This window comes from Vidua macroura, chromosome Z (genome assembly GCF_024509145.1).
Source record: "Vidua macroura isolate BioBank_ID:100142 chromosome Z, ASM2450914v1, whole genome shotgun sequence".
NCBI classification, from domain to species: Eukaryota; Metazoa; Chordata; class Aves; order Passeriformes; family Viduidae; genus Vidua; species Vidua macroura.
In genome coordinates this window covers 40425047-40447232 of record NC_071611.1, presented here as the reverse complement: position 1 = coordinate 40447232, position 22186 = coordinate 40425047, and the positions used below count along the sequence as shown (strand labels likewise).

General features: G+C 44.8%; 1 protein-coding gene across 1 annotated transcript in view; it reads right to left on the bottom strand.

Moving 5' to 3' along the window:
- The window catches only part of PDZD2 (PDZ domain containing 2), a 202264-nt gene extending 196941 nt beyond the window's left edge, over positions 1 to 5323 (bottom strand). The window contains exon 1 of the mRNA XM_054003663.1: positions 5253 to 5323. The gene's annotated coding sequence lies outside the window, so the exon portion shown is untranslated. The remainder of the gene's footprint in view (positions 1 to 5252) is intronic.
- Between the last annotated feature and the right edge of the window lie 16863 nt (positions 5324 to 22186).

Genomic DNA, 22186 nt, shown 5'->3' with positions numbered 1-22186 from the left:
CTGTTTGTCTGAGAATTTGCAGAGTGGAGCAAGCATCAAAGCTCTCCTTCGTTTTGTAGGTCAGGAAGGCTTTGGGTTTGGCAGGGTGTCAGCTCATATGTATTCTGTAAAGTGCACTTTAATTTTTCATTGTAGCAGCACCTACAGACTTTGATTGAAATAAATAATGAACCAATTTGTATCACGAATCTAGGAATCACTCTCTTCTGGTCCCCATCATGTAGAGGATTTTCTTCCCAGTGACAAGTGTTAATGCATTTATGCCCTAGTTTCCCACAGTGGGTGTCACTATTGAAGTGTCAGGAAGGAAGGTTAGGGCTGCTTTTTCAGACTGTTCCTGTCAGCCTCAGCAGTCCGTTTTGGATGAAAACATCCCGGCAGAACACAGCCTGAAAGAAAGCTGGATTTTAAACAGCACAGCAAAAGTCTTTGTGTTGTATATGATTAAAATGTAACATTGAATAGATCTTTTTCCAGTCTGAGTCAGGGAGGATAGCTCCACTGTGTAAAAATTACAGGGTTTTTTTCAGAATGACAGAAGTTTCACAAGTCTTTAATGTAGTGAAGAGACCATTTTCCATGGTTTTCTCATTTTTCAATGCTGTTCTTTCTGACAAGACCCCCAGCACAAATCCTGGCAGGTACTGTTCCACTTGTGAGAGCTGACTGGAAACAGCTCACCATTTACCATGGTGAGACCCCAAAGTAGTGCCTACCTTCACTTCTCACACAGCAAAAATGGCCAGAACCAAAACCCAGCAGGATCCAGACACTCGGTTTGATTTGAACAATTCTGTGTGAGGTCATGATAATTTTAATAAACACAGTTAGTTGGGGGGAGGGGGGGGAGTCAATTATCAAAAGCAGCTTTACTGAAATTTCAAAGTTTTACCAAATTACTTTAATGCAATTCCATTTAGAGAGAAATTTAGATTAAGTGCACACAGTAAATGCTGTTCCCCACCCAGCTACTAACTCCCTTTGCAAACTGTCTAACACTGCAGAGAAAGTGAATAAAATGCTGGCCAAATCGAACAATAATGAAATTAAAGCACAACAGCATGACTTATGACAATGTTCCAGCAGCATCCTTGGGAGGCTGCACTGAAGAGGAGGTGCCATTAGGCAGGTATAAGAGAAGAAGTATTAGATTGCAGTATTACAGCTGCTCCCACCTCCCTTGCAGAGCTTTACAATGTCACAGCAAGGCAGCAATATCAGTGCACTGATACTGATTAGGAGCCCTTTTTAGACAGAAAAGGATAATCGTTTTCTCCTGGAGAGGACCCATAAATTAATTTTATTCACCCAGACCACCTCTGTCATTGCTGGAAGCTGCTGCTGAAGGACCACAGACTCTGCCCTAGATGACACCACATCGCATGCAAATCTCCAGCTCAGAGCAGTGGTAACTGCACAAGATATAATGTCTTGTGACATGGTGAAGGTCATATTAGACTATTTGACCTTCAGGCTAAATTTATCAATTCAGTGGAATATGTTAATAACACAGTTTTTAATTAAGACAATATCATAGAAAGAGCAATGCTGTTTGGTCCATTGCAGATCTGTATTAAAGTACAATATTCATTTAATCACTTTTGTGCATGATCTAGTTAAAATTAGCTGGGAGAGCTGTTACTATAACACGTGGGTAATAGAAACAGAAAGCTGAGGCTCACCAAAGCTAAGCCACTGCACTTCATTACAACCACAGCAGCCTCAGCAGGGCCAGACACGCCAGTGGGGAGAGGCACAAGAGGGAACGCTCCAGCATAATACATGCTACAATTCAGACCTTAAAGAACAAAATGCAGCTCATTACCCTGCTATTGTTTTGACAGAAACAGACCCCAAATTACTCATTTGTTGCTGCTATTTTCACCCCATCAGCAGTCGGGTATGCCTGAGTCAGCGCTGGACACGCTGCCCAGCCTGGCAGTAAGGCAGTGCCAGGCTTTCCCAGGCTCTGTGCAAGACTCAGCTGTCACAGGGACAAGGGGGACAAATCCATAAAAACACTATTTTATACTCCTTCTCTGCATAGTTAATCTACGTGCTTATTCCTGTTTATGTTATGAGGTGTATGTCATAAAAGAGCTTACAGGATGTGTTCTGCAGCCAAGTTAATATTGCTGTTGGAGCTTCAGCCTCTGTATTTCCTGACTTAACATTGCCCAGTTAAAACTACCTTTTTTTTTTTTTTTTTTTTTTTTTTTTTTTTTTTTTTTAATTCTGCATTCACCTAATGGAGTTTATGAGTGGTTTGAACTCATTTCAGGTAAGAACGCTACACTGAGCACCCATAAACACCTGCAGGAAACCCAGCAAGAGAACAAGTTCTATACTCTAATAATCATATACAGAAATATTAGCTAGTATAGAAATGTGTACAAATATAGTAAAGAACCTACTTTTAGTAACAACATTCAGAACAGTTTAGAAATGTGTCTGCATCATAAGACCTATTACTATGGTGAAACCCAGACCTTTTCATTTAGGGCAATTCAGCTGTCCTTTCAGGACACAAACTGTGCAGTGTACAAGAACTGTAATTTAAAAAAAAATAAAGGTGTTTTTTTTCCACAGATGTCATGACTTGGATTTTAAAGGCAGGAAGGATTTCCCAATGCTTGTGCAGATGAACTAAGACAGATGGACCTTATATTAAAGCCTTCCCTACCTCCCAACACAAGGACTCTTGCACGCAGCCAAAATCCTGCCCAGAGATGCTCCTTATTTCACAAAGCTACTGAAAAGCTAGTAAAATACCCATGGCAATATTATGAAGATATGCAATAGCTTTTAAATCTGACCCTTACAACATTAAGGTTTGATGTCACCAGCATTGCCAAATAACCCCTGCAGTAGATACCTGCCATGCAAGACAGCTGCAGCTCTCTGCATTCCTAGGAAATCCTTTGCAATACCACTTAGACTCTGACCTTCTCTCCCTACTTCAACTCATTTGAGACAATCAGTGTCTTGATTTCTACCCTGGGAAGCCTGGGCATCCCTGGCTGGACCCAGCTCTGCTCTGCTGCTGGCAGCTGCATTTGCCAGCTCAGGAGCTGGTACACCAGACTAAACATCTACTCACACATCAAGATTTTTAGACTAGCATGCCCCTGTCAACATTTCAAAGGGAACATAGAAAAGACCTCATGTCATGAAAACCAAAATACTTAAAAAAAAAAAAAAAAAAAAAAAAGAAGAAGAAGAAAAAGAAATACTTCCTGCTTCTGTAAAATGTTTGTGAGTTTTATAAAAGTTTTAAAAAATAGGTTTCCTCTGGGCTAGGCACTGAATAATTTTAAAGAAAAAGACTTTAAAGACACATTTTCCATTCTATTTGCATTCAGGCATTTTGTTTTTCAGAAAATTATTAACTCAGTAATATCGGTAATATCACAGGTTATCCTTCCACTTGGCATGAGCTTTGGCTACCCAGATAATTCATCGAGTGCAAAGACCCACGGAAGAGAGGGAGACAGCACTCTACAAAAGTTTGTGAGTCATCCCAAGGGATTAGCATGGTATTTGCAAGGACATGCATCCTGCACATGAACATGAGAGTTGCAGAGGGTGTACAGGCATTGCAGTGTGTCTTAAAATGAAGGCAGAGGAACCTACACCAAGACCGCTGAGCACTCTGGTAACAGCACCCTGCTCACAACTCCAGTTGCCCCTTTGCCAGCAGTAAAACAAAGCCCAACCCTGATGTCTCCACTAAAGATGGTGAGGCTGGTGCAGGGACAGTGCTTGAACCCACTGCACTGGCCAGAGCGCATCTGCATCTTGTGTTCATCCCCCACAAACTCCTGCAGCCCCCAGGGACGAGAGAGTGAAGGCAGTTCTGGGAGGATTCCTCTCCCAAGGCTTCACAGCGCTCTTTCCCAGCCAGAAGCAGAGAAGACTTGACAGCCCGTTGAGAGAAATTCATGAGCATTGCTGTTCATTAAAAGGATACCGAGGGAAAGCACTGGGGTTAACGGGATGGGCTATATTAAGCCCATTTACAGCTTTATGGCACCTTCAAAGGGGCATCAGAGCTTTTTAAGGACACGTGGAATGGTCAGATAGTTAAAAACTGAGACAGGTTTAAGAGAGTACCCCAGGCCACCCGAAGGAGAGACAGCATAGTTAACTTCAGAGTTTGAGGTCAGCTCTTGATGTTTTCCTTTTGCGTATATCTCATCCACAACTGCTCCCCGGCTTACAATGCATATATCACAGCCTGCTTTGTGCGAACAGGAGAATTTAATGACACAGAGAACTATCTTCTGATGATTAGGGGGGAAAAATCGGCCACATGCTTCATGCTGTCTGATTTTATTAAACTGCTCTGTACATGGAAGTGGGGGGTGGTTGCTGTTTTTTCTATAACGGCAGCCCCTCTTCCTCACATCCCCGAGTCCTGCAAGATAGTAACAGGCACTGTCTGTCACATCATGACCTAATCCACGCCGGGAGATAGGACAGTGTCACAACGGGCGATGGAGCTGCCCCTTGCCGCCCGGGCAGGCACGGCGGATTAGCAAAGCAAGGGTTGGTCAGAGACCCTACAAGCACCCCTAGATGAGGGGATATGGGCCACTGACCCCTAGAGGAATGAAACCCCACCAACCTCGGCAGGACGGACCCTATCAACACCTGCCCCATTGACCTACAGAGCGATGGACCCCACTGGCCCCTGGGCATGGACTCCTGCAAGTCATCAGCCTCCTGGGGATGAAGCCTCCAACATAATGGGGTTCGCATTCCCCTGATCCCCTCCAGAGGATATGCAACACTCGGCAACCGTGGGCATGGAGCCCCAGGGATCACGGGGGAATTATCACCCCACTGACACATGGAGGAGGGGCTGCTAACCCGCGTAAACAACTCTGGGTAAGATGAAGAGCCTCAGTCCCGGGGTGGTGAGATGCACCCTGCCCTCCCGCAGGAGACGGAGCCCCCAGGCAACTGGGGCAGGCACCCACGACCGCCGGCAAATACAGCCCCGGTGGTAGCGGCGAGGGGGCTACACCTCACCGTCCGCCGGGGCATGAAGCCCCCGGTGCCGATACCGGCATGACCACAGCGACCGTCGGGCGATGCAGCCCCCGCGTCCCTCTGCGGTCGCGTGGGGGGAGCGCAGCGCCCAGCCCAGCCCAGCCCAGCCCAGCCCAGCCCCGCGGGAGCGAAGCTGCCGGCGGGGCAGCCCCGTCCCCGCCGCTCCCGCCCGCAGCCGCGCCGCGCTCCCCACTCACCTCGGCGGGACGGGGGCTCCGCACCCCGACACCTGCCCGGCGTGCCCAGGCTAGACGCACCCGGCCCGGCGCCGCTGCCTCGCCGGCTGGTGCGCCCGGCCCGGCCCGCGGAGCGGCGGGGGCGGCCCCAGCGGGGCGGGAGCGCGGGGATGCCGCGAGGGGCGGCCCGACGGGGCGGGCGGGGCTCCCTCCTTCCCTTCGCGGGACACCTGGGGCCGGGCACGGGCGGGGGCACGGACCGCGCTGCGGGGCGGGCTGGCGCTGCAGGAGCTGCCTGGGATCTGCGGCCCCCGCTGAGCAGGCGTTGTTCTCTGCCAGGGTTTTAATGTTTTAGGGCCTATCGGGATTTTTTCAAGTCCTTTAAATGTTTTCCTTGTATCGCTTTTATCTTCGGTTCTCGCTCAGCGGGCAGTGCTAGTTCCAAGGATGATTTAAATGAATAGTGAATTACGCTTTTTTTTTTTTTTTAATCTAAGTTGATCCTTTCTAATATTTTAATAAAGTTATTTTTTTCCTTCAATAGAAACCTCAAGATTATCAAAAGGAAACTGCATTCTAAAGTGTTTAGTTGCTTTTTCAGGTTCTCTTTCCTTAAGCACTGCAAAAGGGAATGGTCAGTGTCTCTGCTTTCTTTCAAGCAAGAATCCTTTCCTGACTCATAGCCCTGTACAAGGCTCTGAGAGAGTGTGTTTCCACCACTGCTGTTCTAAAATTAAATTTGAAAAAAAAATTTCAGATAAACCAAAGTCTCTGTAAAGTATTGTCTTTATTAAAGACTCTGTCAGGTAATCACGTTACAATTTGGCCCAGATGCTCTGCCTATCACTTCTTTGAAGATGATTGCTCGTGATAGCAATGTCTGGGCTGATAACTAAATCAAGCTCAGCGTTTAGAGCAGGGGATTGTCTACAGGCACTTGTTGCAGTGACAGGCTCGCCACAAGATACCAGGCAGTGCCTTAGGACTCTTCAGCCCGGGAAGGACGCTGTGAACTGAGCTGAATTGTTCTGTGAATGCATAAAGATTCCATGCAAACAGAACAGTACTGCAGAGCACACCCCCGGACCACCCTCCGTGCAGAGCAGTGAGGTTTGCCTGGTGTCGCCGAGGCCATAGCACGCAAGAGAAGAAACCCAACCCTTTCACACTGCTGAACTCCAGGATGAGGTGCAAAGAACTTCAGGTGTGTGATTCCTGTCGGTGACCTTGTTTCCTTGAGGGAATCCCAGGCACATGGAGCGAGCCACAACTGCTGGGACTGGAGGGAGAGCAGCTCCCAGCATGTGGAGGTTTTTCCACCAGCACTGCCGGCAAACAGGCTGACACCTCGCCAGACCCCGTTAACGCACAGTACTCAGGAGGACCTTGTCCCACCCTCGTTTTCCCCTGCATCTTCGCTCTGAAGTGTGAGCCTGTTAGGTGGTTCCCTGCGCGGCCAGGGTTAATCCAGCCCACAATTCAATGAAATGTCAGACTTGGAGGTGCAACAAGTTCTGCCACTGCTCAAGACCCCATGTGGCTAATGCTACCCTGTGCCCCTGCCAGTACAAAATCACAGCGTATAAAGGCCTCTCTAATAGCAGAGCAATAGGAAACTTTCTCCCCTGTTTTTCATGACTTTTCCCCCCGTTTCTAGGAACCTGCCTTTGAATGATGCTCAGTTCAATATTTACCCCATGAGAACAGACATGCTTGCACACCACTCCTCTGTGCTGCCAGGTAGCTCTCTAGAAATGGTGCTGGCTCACAACAGCAAGATGGATGATGGATGAGGTGAAGCAGGATAACTCTAAGAATTATACCTTTTGATTCTCCAGTTCAAAACTGTGATTATATCCCAGTGGGACATGAAAAATTCCCAGAGGGCCCATGGCAACCAGATTGCTGACCCCTTATTTCAGAACACAACTTTCCCTTTGTGATCAGTTCTGCTGGGAAATAATATCCAATAGCCATGCAAATGTTATTATTAACTTTAGCAGCAGTCTATGGATCAGAATCACCAATCTATACATGCAATGACTTCTGATGACTCATTATCCTAATTTTTTTAAGATACACAAGTCCAGCCTATTTGTACAGCTCGCTAAGGCAAAAGAGCAGATTATGCCTGAATCATTTCTTATTCAAATCAGAGGAATTCTGTTAATTTCAGGGGTTACACCAACAAAGAAGTGGCATGGAAAGGGACTGGTTTATCTTTCTTTCCTCCTGTATAAAAGTATCATTTAAATATCTCTAAAGTCAGCCATTTTCTGAATCAATTTTCTGCATCAATTGCAAGACAACAATATAAAGCACTCAAGGTTGCGTGCTCCTGCTACAGAGCATTTGGCCTCTGGCAGGATTACACACTAGAGTCAAAGCTGATGCTCATAAACAATGTCTTTTACTAAGCTTTCATAGGCAGCTGTTGGCCTTTGGTTTTGTGATGTAAATCAATCACTGCTTACATCTTCTGATTTCGGGCCAAAAGGTGGAAAAAGATACTTTGCTATATGTGTTGGGTTTATTCTGCAGATGTCTATGGAAAGGTCAGCTTTATCTACCACCAGAAGCAGTCATTATGGAGGCTGACAGCAATATTTTATATTCTCCTGTTATACATCCAAGAAACACTGATTTTCCTACTCTCTTCCTGAAGGTTATGCACCTCTTATGCAAAATGAGCATCAAAATCCTAATTAAATGGGGTTTCAGGAGTATAGATCTCCCGATGCTGATGTACAGGAATTGCAGTACTTGTATTTTGCAGCCTGGTCAGATGTTGATAACATCAGTAGCATTCTGTGTTTTTCTCAGACAGCAGCTGAGTAGAGACTTAATATGTCCCTCAATGTCTTTAATACTTCACCTCCCAGAGAATGCCCGAAGTCTTGTTTTGTATTGCTTTAGATAAAGGAAGAATGCTAAAACTAAAACAGTTATCTGGAAGCCAGAGGAACCTTAAAGAGGTTCTGAAGCCCAAGGAAAACAAGAGAACCCAGACAGCAGAGAGAAAGATCAGGTTAGGCCAATGGAATAATACTCAGCTTTTGAGATACAAATGCTCCTGAGATCATATAACATTGTGTGGCTGTATCAGCAGGACTAAACTTCAGTAGCATATTTTCAGAAACATAGAGTACTTTCAGAGTTGCTACACAGCAGAATTTTGTCATCCTAACAACATTTTATCCCAATGCCATCTTCAACAATCTGTAATTTTGTCGCATTTTCCAAGAGCAAGCAGAATTTTCTGCCCTGACCCATGCCATCCTGGCAGTGTCCATCTTCTGCTGAACTCTGGGGATGGCTGGACAGCATCCAGCAATTCAGGCAGATCGGCTGAGCTGTGGCCTGCCTCAGCTCTCCTTGAAGTCCCCAGATGTGGGGGGTTTACATTATTCTGAAGTTTTCCTGTAGCTGACTTGATACGTCTTTTTTAGTGTCTTGGGGACAGACTGTCTAGCAGTAGGTACAGAATAAGGTGTAAATGAAAAAGCACAGCACCATCATATCCAGGTAGGGTGCACATAATGCTGCCACCACTGACAGCAAAAAGTGGGGCAATATGTATCTGGGACTGATTAACCTGAATTATAACTGTCCTGCAGCAGCTTCCAAATTTCAGGCTGTGATTTAAAAACCGCAGCATGAGTCCTGACACGTTGTGAGCTCCACGGGAAAGACTTGTGCTTTGCTGTGTTTATGGAACAAAACGGTACGGTACCTTTCATTTTTATTATGATATAATAAGCTTCTCTCTAATCTTATATCTGCCCTTTACACAGACTCCCCCATGGACATAGCTGGTATGAAATAGACCAAGGACAAGCTGCCACTGTCTGTGCTATTGTAAATTCCATTCACAAGGAGACTAAAATGAACTATTCTACATGGAAAAATTAACCAGCATGATTACAGTAATAACCCAGAGTTATCATGGTCCTCAGATGGGCACACTGTTCCAATTATTTGGAAATAATTACTTCAAAAGCAGAGCAATTTTTCCAGGACGCTGTCTTACTTTGAAGGAATGTATCCATGCTGCTTCCTCTGCAGCAGCAGTGACAGTGATTTTCTTTGCATAAGCAAAGCCCAAGAGAGGGAACACATTACATATGTCTCCTCCATAATGTGCCGCAGTAAATATGAGACTAAAAGGGCTGAAAAAGAGAAATCTTGCACAGAAAATGAAAAGCCACACCAGGCTTGAAGCCACAGTCACAATTCGGCTCTGAGCAGTCTTGTGTCATTTGTAGCAGTGACACTCCACTCTGTTCCAGCTTTGGTTTGGATCATCAACCACAAACGGGAGCAGCAATAACGAAAAAACAATGATCCTGATCCAGTATTTTTTCACTCCTTTCTGAAACCCTACATCTTTACAGCGAGGGGGAAAAACTAGCTAAGAGCTGTGAATCCATCAGGAGGGATTTCTCTCCATTTAAAAGCCTCTCTGGGATTTTCATAGACAAACCATAGGATGTAAAGTTCCTCAGATGCAATGGGTTGCCTTCAGAGCACAAAAGAGGTCAACCCTTAAGAGGTATTTAATTTAAATTAATGTGATACAAAAGCATAACTGCCTCGAACATACGGGGTGGAGAGGTAAAGGCAGGAAGCAAAAGGGCCATTATCAACAAGATTTAAAATTTAAAATGAGAAAATATACATTAGGTACATTTGCTATATATTGTTTGTGGATATCACGCATTAAATTTTCATTTTCTGCAAAAGTCTAAGATTTGTACTCTATATAAATACTTTGAGAGACCAAAGTCAATATTACTAGTCAAAGAGTCTCAGATTCAAACATGCAGCTACAACTCTTCATAGAAATATTATTTTTCCAAGCCCCTGAGGGTAAAAGCTTTAGATTGTTTCAGAGGACAAATTCACCCACTGGATCTTGACTGTAGACAAGACACCAAAGAAACAGATAGATAAATCCTAAGGTTAAAATAAATCAGTCACTAGAGATCTTAGAGCTTCTCATCAAGGTAAGATTTTTTGCTAATTTATTCAGCAAATTAGTCATCCCCCTCTTTATATTGTACAGCGTTTATCAAGTCTGCTCTGACACTGTGTTTGTTTTTCTTTGATTTCTGTTATTAGGTAATCAATTCCTCCCTTTGCCTACAGCAATGCCTCTGTGTGTCTTAAGAATTCATTAGATTTCATTGTTAAATATGTGGTCACATATATAGAGTCATTTACCATTTCAAAAGCACCTTCTTCAATTTGAACTTCATCTTTGAACAAAAATCTTTATCTGCTCATACCTATAGGAGAAATCAGAATGTTTTATTTACAATAGTTGAGCGTGTGCTGCCTCAACAGGATGATAAGAAAAGCTCTGATTGAAGCCTTTCTGCAGAGCACCAGCACCAAGGAGTTATCAAATAACTGTGCAATAGATACCAAGCCTTGCTTAAACATTTCCACAGCAATCTGTCAGAAGGGAATGCCCACAGCCCTAATGCACAAATAGCAGAGGCAGTGCCTAGTCAGTATCACATTAATCAGGGGCTGTGCAAAGAGAAGTGTTTTAAGAGATTAGGGAGTTCTGGAGAAGCACTGCCCCAAGGCTACCCAGCTGCCAGCACTCCCCTGTTCCTGGGTACTGGCACTGCTCCCGCTTTCCCTCTGCTTTATCCAACATGGGCTACAGTCCACCAGAACCAAAGGGATCATCCTGATTTCATAACACAAACATCAGTCTGCTGTCCTCTTCTTGCAGGAAGCACTTGCTGCAGACAAATCCCTTAAACAGTCTACTTGTTATTCAATAAAATGGTTGTCACACATGTTCATCATTATAATCCTTTGAACTCAGATAGTACCATTCTTCTGATGAGCTCAGCCTACAAATTTAGCTTGAATCTGGTCTGACATCTGCCTCCAAGTATGCTTTAATTTGAAAAATCGCATTAAAACCCAGCCTAGAATTGTCTCTGCTTGTGCATGTGGGTCTCTGTGTGCCTGGACACATGGATAGAAATTCCTAATATTTCAGTGCTGTTTGAATGAGTGTTGAGCATTGCAGGCCATCTGCCAGTAAATATTTTTCTAAACTTGGAAAAAAGTAAGAAAGGAAGAGATATTTTAAAGCTTTTGCTCATAACAGCAGTGATTTTTCTGGAAATTCAAGCAGCTCTGAAAGGGATGTACCATTTCCAAAGGCAGCTCTCACTCAACAGGTTTTTTTGAGTTCTTCATAACTATATGTCTTCATATTCTACCATGTCAAATAAAGACAAAAAATTACATCTTCATCCCCAGGGTCCATTTGGCAGATGCCTGTCCAAGGCATTTGGAATCTCAGATATAAAGTGCTGAAGAAAGGAAAAATCATCTTGTTAAGTGAGGGCAAAGCAGAAATTAGGTGCACTGTCAGGATGTCTTAGTGGATCAAGAAGGTCTCTGTAATACTGCATATAGATGTTAGAAATCCTTCATCACAAAAATTTCTGGGAAAAAGAACCAAAATAAAAAACACCCAGAAGAACATCACTGACTGCATGGGCTGCAGTTAGTATTTATCAGACTCCCATTGCACAGCCACAGCAACCTTTCTGAATATCTTTTCACTGAGGCATTTGCACTGTAACATTTGCTTTTGTATTTATTCTATGTCATTGTTAAAAACAAACAAACAAGCAAAATCCCCAAAAATAAACACAGGGGTGGGAAAGAGAGATCCAAGGCTAGCAAAATACTAACTGGTTAATGAAAAAAACTGCATGTTTGAATTCTCTAGTCCTCAGAGCATATGATATGGAGAACTGTGAAGCAGCAAAAATCTCTCAGAGCTCCCAGATCTTCCCTCAGTGGTCATTTCTAACCACCAATATTTGCTTTCCTTTTTTTTGGTGAAACATGCTGTTATTCAGCTTGAACTACCTGGGGTCTAGAATTCTGAAAAAAAAAAAAAAAGAAAAAAATGTTTTTTACACAGTTCTATTTTTGTATCATATCCAAAGCCTTGCAAGCCAGAGCTGTTACTTCAAATAAACACTTTTCTGTGCCATTGAGACACAGGTGCATTTTAACAAGCATAAGAAATCCAAAGGACCTGTGAATCAAATAAATCTGCAGAAATCCTGATAGAGAGGAAGAGACAAAAAGACAGACCTGGAAAATTAAACTGCGACACTGCTGATGAAAAATGTCCTTGCAAATAATATCATCAAAAAATTTCCAAGAGATGAAATGTCAAATACTAATGAAATATTGCTAAATATCCCCCATACAAATCCCCTTTCAGTGACATTAAAGAGTCAGAAGGCAGAGAATTACCATCCAGAGAAGGGAGGACTGAAAATATGCCTGAAGAGAGACGAGTCCAGCTGTGGGCCAGAATCAGCAGCACGTTAGGCTCTCCAGCCTGATGAATTCCCACATGGAAGTGAATCAGTACAAAAGATGTTTATATGTCTATTTCTTTCTGAGAGAGGGAAATGAATGAGCCTGCTCCTTATCATGAATTTGTCAGGTTTAATGGAAAGCTTAGACTGATTTTGAGTTAATTTGCTTGGAGTAAAGGAGCATAAGTGCCATAAACACCATGAGTATCAAAGGGGTCTAAGTGACACTTGTGTGATCCAAGATCCAAGTGGCTGTTATGCAGGCAGCCAAAGGCCTTTGCATCAGCTCATTTCTTTTTTTTTTTTTTTTTTTTTTTAAGACTTCCTTGCCAATGTCAGTCTGAACAAGTACCTGGTGGCACAGGGATCCAGGGACACCCAGGTGCAAACCCATCACTCCTCACCTGTACAACACAGCTCAGCAAGCAGCTGCTCCTGCTCCACTCCTTTAGGGAACTGCAGCACCACAGATCTGCCCACAGGGGAGGAAAAGGCAGCACAGCAATGAGCTGGTAACTCCCAAGTTATGTCCCAAGTACCCAGTCTGCAAGCTGGGAATTAGGCAGAGGCCCAGGAGCCTCCTACCTCTCACTTGGTCTCCCAGTTGGAGGCAGCAGAGAAATAGTTCCCATCAGGTCTTTATTTCAAGGGACCAGGCCTGTTTGGGAGCACCTAAAGGCTGTGAAAACCTTCGCCTCTGGGGTCTTGTGTGACAGCCTGGGCTCTGCCAAGTTTCTTACAAACCAGACACGTTCCTGTCTGCATGGAGGTCACTGGACTGTGGGCCATGTCTGGGTACAGATACAACTCTAGAAAATTATATTGATTGCAGTCTTTCTGAGGTTGTAATTCGGGGCTGGTGGAAGGTCATTGAACAAATGCCATTTCTGAAGGTGCCAGATTACATACTGGTAGACCTACTTCTTACAGCTTCCATCAGTCACTTTTACATTCCTCTCTAGCCCAAGATGTAAAGTGCTAGAGTCCTTCACATCCCTTCCTGGCCTGGCATCCTGTCTGCTATGGGACACCTGTGTGACTGGGGGTGTTGAGCACATGTATCTGCCCAGCCTCATCTCATCCTTCTGCGCAGTCACTCCTGCCTGTACTCATCTGGATGGTAATGGAGAAAGCACACACAGCCCCAGGACCATGGTTCACCAGCTTAGGTCAACACAGGGACAGCAATGAAGACAGCTGGCATTCATTCACAGTACCACAGAATCATTAGGGTTGGAAAGAACCCCAGTGTCATCAGGGCCAGCCTTTGACAAACACCACCATGCCAACCCAAACTCCAGCACCAAGTGCCACAACCTGTCCTTAAATATTGTACCTGTGAGTGTAAACTTCCAAAGTTACTGAGCTGCAAACCACATCTGTCTAGGATATCAAGAAGGGTTTTCCACTCTGCATTTCTGCATGGTGCCAGGCCTGGAGGATGCTAGTCCAAGGCAAAGAGCCTGCTGTAGGCCACTATCCTGACTGAAATGCCAACCTGACTGTGATTCAGAACTCTTGTTCAGCTGTGATGAAAAAGTGAGACTTTTGCAGAGAAAAATCTCATTGAGAGCAACACCAAAGCTATTGTTGTGGGCAGAACCCACCTGCTGTGGCAGGTAGAAGGCTTCCCAGAGCAGCTGAAGTGGAGGAGCCCTCATCTGCTTCACTTTTCTCTACAGCTGAGCTCTCTGTAATGCAAAAAGGAAGAATATGCCAGGTTGCTTCTTGGACAGAGAACTTCAAGAGGAATTCACTGCTTGACAGCTGAGTTCTGCCTATCCTCTGTTTCTGCTGGCATCTCTTTTAGCTGCTGCAGCTCTGTGTAGACTAAGTGGGGACTGTGAAGCCCTGACAAAGGAGAGGGAACCAGTGGGCTATTTCTATTTCTGGAATTGCCCATTAGAGAAGCTATTCTATGGTATGCGGCATGCCAGCACACTTTAAAAAAATAAATAGGAACAAGAATATTAGTAGAGGAAGCATATGTGGCTTCAAGACCATGACTCATCAGGTTAAATCAACCAGCTGAGGTCAGTGCTTCTATTTATCAGCTTTTAGTTGCAAGAATGGCACTGGGGACAGTGATTCTATTACTTAAATGTTATATGCTGTAAAAAATACGGCAGTGATTAATGTCTGTAACAGGCAGCTAGATGTGCTGCTTTTAGAATCTAGAAGCTATTTCAAGGTCAAGAGTTTCAGTTTTCTTCCTAAAGTGGGTTTTCAACCGGAAGGGAACTTCCTACAGATTTCAGGGTCTGTATTTATGGGCAATAAAATTATTTTTTGTTCTCATCCTCATCCAAAAACAGCTGAACTACAGCTTGATAAGAAAAGCCCCACTAATTGCACTTCTGGAGTCAGCCATCATTCGTGAACTGTGGGACCATGAAAGCATTGACTGTAAACTGATTGGCAAACATGAGGCTACCTTAACAAATACAGAAATTATTTCTGTGATGTGCTGTTGGATTTCTCTCTGGTGCCCCAGAATTTGGCTACCAAGAATACTCACCTTAGTCAGTCTCTACCCTGGTCATTTATACCATCAGTGTGGGGAGTTCTGGACAAGATCTGCAGGGACAGAGGACCTCGCCCTTGGTTTGCTCATGGGCTGCTGCATCAGGGCAGATTGAAACTCGAGCTTGAATAGGTGGGGGGAAACCACCTGTTTGAGGAAGGTCCACTGCTGCTGCCAGGACACCGCATACAGATCATTATGATAGGTGCAAACAGCCTTACATTCCTGCTGTCTTATATGTGAGCTGTTACAATTTTTGCTGTGAAATTATCCCATTCTGGTCCTTAGTGTCAATTAAAAAAACCAAAATAAACCAGAGGTGTTGCTGATGGGAGGACAAAAGTCTATACACAAGTCCATGTGATTGTGCAGGAGGAGAGATGCCCTGCTCTCTTCCCTTTCACCATGAAAGCACAGGGTGATGACAAGGCAAGCCCAGAGCCGGAGAGTAACTGCATTATCTGCAGTTATCTCCGATTCCCAGGAGAGAAGGAGAGGTAAGTTAAAACCGAGTGACTCATGGCTCTGATTCACCTCCCGCTGCCGCTGCCCTTCATCTGTGCCGCTGCCGCACGGGCAAAAGGGAGCTGTGCAGATGTGCCCAGCGAAACCCAGACTGATTGGGCAGGGGAGCTCACCTCGGGCTGGCGTGGCAGCCAGAGATTGCGGCTCAGTCTGGTCTCTGTCGGTAAAAACGCAGAGCAGTAACCCCGGGGGACTCCAGCCCAGCAGCTGTGCGGACACGGAGCAGCCCAGGCAGGCAGGGCCCTCGCCCTGGGCAGCGCGGCTGGGAAAGCACCGATGGGAGCCCGCAGGCATCCGCGGGCACACCCACGGCACGGACAGCGCCAGCGCGGGCCAAACGCTGGGCTACACCCGGTAGAGCTCGCCGGCTGCTAGCCCAGCAAGGAGAAGGCTGAAGGGTCTGTTAGCTTACTAGCCAGCCCCTCAAGGCATTTGGGATGGTGCTCCCAAATGTGTCTCCCTTCCCAGGCAGCCTCCTCACTCATGCCCTTCTCCTGCAGCAGCCGTACTCCAGAGACAAACCCCGTCCCTGCAGCGCTGCCCAGCCTCGTACACCCGCGGCTGTGTCTGCCCGCAGCCTCCCAGCAGCCAGACACAGCCACCGGAACGCGCAAAACTTCCATGGTAATTACAACAAACCGTGGTGCCGGTTGGGCCTGGGCTGTGATTGCCGGCAGCAAAGATAAATCCTCCGTGCAGGCTCTCACAGCTGTTTGGATGATAACCCCACTCAGCTCAGGGCTCTCCGCAGCAACATCCGTCTTTCAGCAATGTCAGCTGGTGTCCGTGCAGGGTTTCATGCAGCACTACCTGCTCATTCATTCTTCAGGTGTTTTGTTTGTTTGTTGAATTTTTCTTTTTGTTTTCTCTTGAGGCCAACTTCCAAATGAGATACTTTGGTAAGATTTTCTCCCATAAAGCTCTCACTAGGCGCCTCTTCCAAGGTTCACACTCATGAATTTCATTATTTCTGATGGAAACTGCACACATCCTAAGTCCCTGGAGCATTGGAAGAAGGTGATTTAACTACTAATCTCAGTCTGATAATTTTGTACCTGGGTTTGGAGGCATACTCTGTGGCTGGTTCTCCACTAAGTGCTTGGTGTGTTGAATTTTTCATGGGTAAGACATCTATGACTAAGGCATCCAGAAAGATTATTCTTTTTAAGTACAGGTTAGCTACTCTTTTATTTGATTTGTGTGGGTGTTATTTCACTCAGCGCTTGTTTCTTGTGACCCACTTACAGGCTGAAACAGGCTCTAGTGAACTTTCATGCCTTTCTATTCCTGTTGCTCTTAACTTACCCCCCCCCCCCCCCGCAAAAAAAAAACCAAAAAAAAAAAAAAAAAACAACCAAAAAAAAAAAACCCACCCAAAACCAACCCAAAATAAAATTTAAAAAAAACCAACAAAACAAAAAATCAACCTAAACCAACCTCTGAGGCAACTATCTTTGAGGTATAAATCAGAAATGGCTCTTCTGTACAAGTGATTGTAAAAAGTGTTCAACTCGTGTGTCTCATGGGCTGTGATGGCAACGTGGGGTCCCAGCAGGCCTTGGGATGCTAGGCTTTTCTAGAAGGATAACTAGTGGCAGGGACTGTCATGAGCTTTTTGTTAGCCCTTATAAAAACTCATGTCCCACATCCAATAGGATCATGGACCCAGGGCATCTCCAGATTTACATGTGGCATTTGGGGTGAAGCCACTGCAAAGGCTCAGGTGCTCCTCCAAATCCTCCCCCAGGCAGGAGAGAGCACTGGGAGAGCCTCCAAGATCCCTTTGGAAGGAGTTTAAAGGAAAAGGAAAAGAAAACATATTTCTACCCCAAAACAACAGTGCCCTTGTGGGGAGCTAGCTGTGTTGGTGCCTAGCACTTTATTTTACTGGTACAATTGTGCCAGGAGGATGTGCATGCTCTTCTGTACAAACATGTTCTTAAGGAGTTTAAGTAGTTCAGTCTGTCTTTGAAGAAGTTCTGAATTGACTTAATTTCAATGTCAATGCATCTTCAGAGGGAAAATATCTCAATATAATGGCTGAAAGTTACAGTTAGGATACTTGCCTTGGAAATGTAGAGCCCTTGCACAGTATCAGCACCACAATAATCTCATCCAAATGAAGTTAGTGAAGCATAAAAAAGAAGTGTAAGGCTCTCAGTCTCCTGACATCTCCTTACATCATAGCAGGATGTCTTACCAGAAAATCTGATGTAGCCAAAACCCATGATACACAGAGGGTTTGGTCAGGAGACGGGACTTGATTTATGAACAGCCTCTCCTCACCTTCAAAGTAACATTCTTAACAGCCACGGCACAAGCTCCTGCAGCTTCAAGGAGAAGCTTATCCATCTCAGGGCATGCCAAGTGATGATGTAGATATGTAGTAACTCTTTATGACTTGGAGTACCTGACTGGTGTGGAATACTGTGCATTTTACTTTGGTTTGGGTTGGGTTTTTTGGGACCCATGTGATACAGCAGGTCATGAAGGAAAGCTAATAAGAAAGCAAAGTGACTCATGTAGAGAAAACACAGAGAAGGACTAAGAATTGTCCCTTCAGTCCTAGAACTAAGAGGCACCTAAGTAAGGTACATTTCATGTAAAAACTTGAGAAGTTCAGCTCATGCATTAAAGAACACAGAAACTTAAATGTTGGATGCTTGCTGAAACACCGATGTGGCCTGTCCCATGATAAAAGCTGGAGACCTCACAACCACATAAACAGAGGCAACAAGGACAAGAATTGAACCAATATAACATTTTTACATTCACTTATAAACAAAGGCAACAAGAAAAAGAATTGTCATGATGTAACATTTTTACAGTCACACAGAATAAACTGTCTTCCAAAGGCAACAAATGCTTTCAGGGCCACTGATTTCCCTGGGCACTGGGGTCAAGTCTGTGCTTTCAGTGAGTACGGTTCAAAGCTCTACCCCTTCCTTTCTATCCTGTCCCTGGCACATCCCACTGTGTATCCAGGGATCCAGTTTCCAGTGGCTGCTGTAAAACACTCCTTTTGAAAACTTGGAGCACCTGTTTCAAAACTTCCCCTTCCTTTTACCAAAGAAATGTTGGTTCACATGCCCTGTGGCTTAAAGCAGACAGCAAGACTGAAAGTGGAGGGTAGTGTCTAAAGAAATCTGGAACGCCTACATGCTTTTAAATTATATAGCTATGTGCACACTTAATTTAATTAAAAAAACAATTACCACAATTTATGATATGAGTACAACTCTTTAGCAAACCAGATTTGCAGCTGAGTTTGCTTTTTTTTTTTTCCTTCTTTTTTGTTGTTGGTTTTGATTTTGTGTAAGTGATCCTAGCTGATGTTTCTCCTTATGGAATAAAAAGAGTTTGTTAGGGTTGGTGCTCTGGCTGCTAATTTCTGAAGTGGCATTAGCCTTTTTCTCTTCCTGAGGCAGGTTGGACAAAGGTGGCAATTTGTTTATTGGACTTAAATGATGTTAAATTGAAAACAGGAGACTACAAGAACCTATGCTGAACACTATGCTGTAAACTAGAGAGTCTCTTACTGTGCAGAGCAGTACAGCAGGAGAGATCCCTGCAGGGAATACAAGTTCATGCTACACCACTAAATTCCTTGATATTCATTCATAGAAATGAATGTGCATTAATTAGGAAAGGCAAGTATTTCACCAGTGCAGATATGCTATCCTGTCTTTGAGGAAAGTGACAGGTTTATGTATTGGCTGAAAATATCCCATAAATTCATGTTTTGAAAAATAGTTTCTCACCTCCTTTTGTTTAACAGGAGTATCCACAACAAAGGTTTTCTTCATGAAAAAGTGAAAATAACTATAAATAACACCCATGGACTTGAAGGACGTTGCAAAAGCTCAAAAAAGGTCTCAGGTCTGATATCCTGACAGTAGTTGGCAGAGGTGCAGAGTTTCTGCCTCTCCCCACATACCTCATGCCAAACTACAGACAGGTGCCTTCCTTGGAGTTTGCTGCCTGGATGAGACCCCTTGGTGCATTATCTGCCTGATGTTGTCACCATCTTGCAAAAGAAGTATTAATTGTGGCAATTTGGCTGGCAATAACTTCAGTTTATCTGTCAAATTAGACATTGAAAATCTGCATATAAATCCAGTCCCATGAAAGAACTGAGCAAAGCTTCTGGCACATGTGAAAATTTGGGGCATTCAGGACAAAGCTGAATAATATTGTGAGGACTGAATTTCTGCTGCTCAAAGAAAAAGAGCAGACCACCCTCTGTTTCCCTGTTTGACCAATCTTTTGAGCAGGAAGCTTGTTGGAGTATCCAACTTAGCAGCCACAGTCCAAGGAATGAAACTGATCACAGGATTACAGAAATATTAGCTGAGAAGGACCTTTGGAGGTCATCCAGCTCAACCTCCCACTTGGAGAAGTGTTTTTGCCAACACTGGATCCGGTCAGCTTTGTCTAGACCAGTACACAAGACCTCCAAGGATGGAGCTACCACAGTGCCTCTGGTTAGTAGTCTATTTCTGGGCCATAGCATCCTCCCAGGGAAGAAATTTTCCTGAAGTTCAATTTCAAACTCTGAAAGTTTGATGTTATCACCCATTGGTGTATTACCCACTGCTACTGAGATGAGTTGATCCCTGCTAGTTTTGTAACTCCCCAACAAAGTAGTTGTGGACCCCTAAGCCTTCTCTTCCCTAGATTATAATATCCCAGCTCTTTCTATCTCTTCTTGTAACCATGTCCCCCAGGCCCAGGATTATCCTGACTGCCCCTTACTGGACCTTAATTCCTGAACATTCTTTCTGAACCAGGGGACCCCAAGCCACAGCTCACATGGTATTGCAAATGTTGATAAGCTCTTCCACAACTTCTTTCCCAAAAAGAATGAGATGGTGTTGGAAAGCCTCTCTGAAGCCAAGCATCCATTGTTACTCCCCTCCCAGTCCCCACAGGAGGCATTTCATCACAAACGGCAATTTTGTCAGTCAGGCCAAGTTGGATTTCATTAATCTTGGATCATTCCCTAGTGCCTTCCTGCCCTATTATATGTTTGGAGTAGCCTCAAGAGACTGCACTTCCTGCACCTCTGCAGGATTCGAAACAAGGCTGATTGCACCCTGCTCTCCACCTCAAAGACAGGCACAACACTGGTCCAGTCCCCAAGGCCTTCTCTGAGTCACTGTGGTTATTCCCAGCTGAACCTTTCCATCACTGTCAGCTCCTTGGGACAAATCCCATCCAGCTGTACATTCAACCTCCCTGAGCAGTCCCTGATGCTGGCTGCCTGCCTCCATCCCAAGATCTTGGGGCACACTCTGAGCTCTGGGGTAGGTAGAGAAGGGCACGCATCAGCATTTCCTCATCTCTTATGCCACTTGGTTGTCTCCCTCACTTTCAGACTCACAGTGCTCACTGTGGGCCACCTCATCTGGGAACACCACAAGTGGTGTTGCGTTGTGAACCTGATAGATCCCCAGGGCTGAGAGAGGGAAGCCCAGGGACATGAGGCTCCTAGCCTTGGAGAGGGGAAGAGCCTGGGAGCAGAGCAGCTCCCACGGCAGCCTTGACAATTGGCTGCAGATCAGAACAGGCAAGTGGCAAATCTGCAGAGCCCTGGGCAGCTCAGAGACATTGACGTAGGAGAGCTGGGACTCATTTGACTGTATAAGCAAAGAGCTGAGGACCAAGCAGAACTAAACCTCATTCATTACTGCAACCCCACAGGGTTTCTGAACTCCTTTCTCTGCTGCTGATGAACAGAGCCTGCAAGACACACTAGGAGCAGCATAGTCACCAAACTGCTTGTACCTCTAGTGATCTCTGAAGCAATTACCTTCAGAGGACATTCTTCAATTAAGGCTGCTGCTTCTCTCTATTGCTGTGCAGAGAAATTGAAAATGTGCCAGACATATCTGCTGTTTGTGGCTCACAAATCCTTAACCCTTGTGCTGACTGTTAGCCATATGTGATCTTGGCAGAAGGTCCTGTCCAAGAAGAAAGAACTTAAAATTAAAAAAAAAAGGATACTTCAGTACAATCAAAAGACAACTTTGTCTCCTCTTAAAAGATAATGTTAGGAGCTGGTTCAAATGTCTATAAATGCTGTGTGCAAATTTCTTTGCATATCAGTACTGCTTGTACATTCTGATGTTTTTTGATGAGCATCTCAGATTTGGGTATATTAAAATGTGTGCAAATCTTCAGCTGGATCTCAGAAGGAAGCTCTCAATAGCTAGAGCCTAACATCAAGCAACATCCTTGCAGCGAGGCATCTACTAATGCAGCAAATTTCACTCCATTTCCTGTTTGCAACCTATCCAACAAACAGACCCCAGTTGTTATTATGTGTTTATAATTGCATTTTATTTCAGGCCTGCTTTATTTGTACGTATTCCAGTTTGAGGAAGGTCACGTGCACTCCCTTGTTTCAAGCAGAGCCACTCGCCTGTGTGACGTGGCGCTTTCTGGGCTGAGTGGGACCTTTGCAAGCAGCGGCTGCTCCCTCCCACGCAGGCAGAGGCGTGGCCCCAGACACATCTGCAGCACGTTCACTA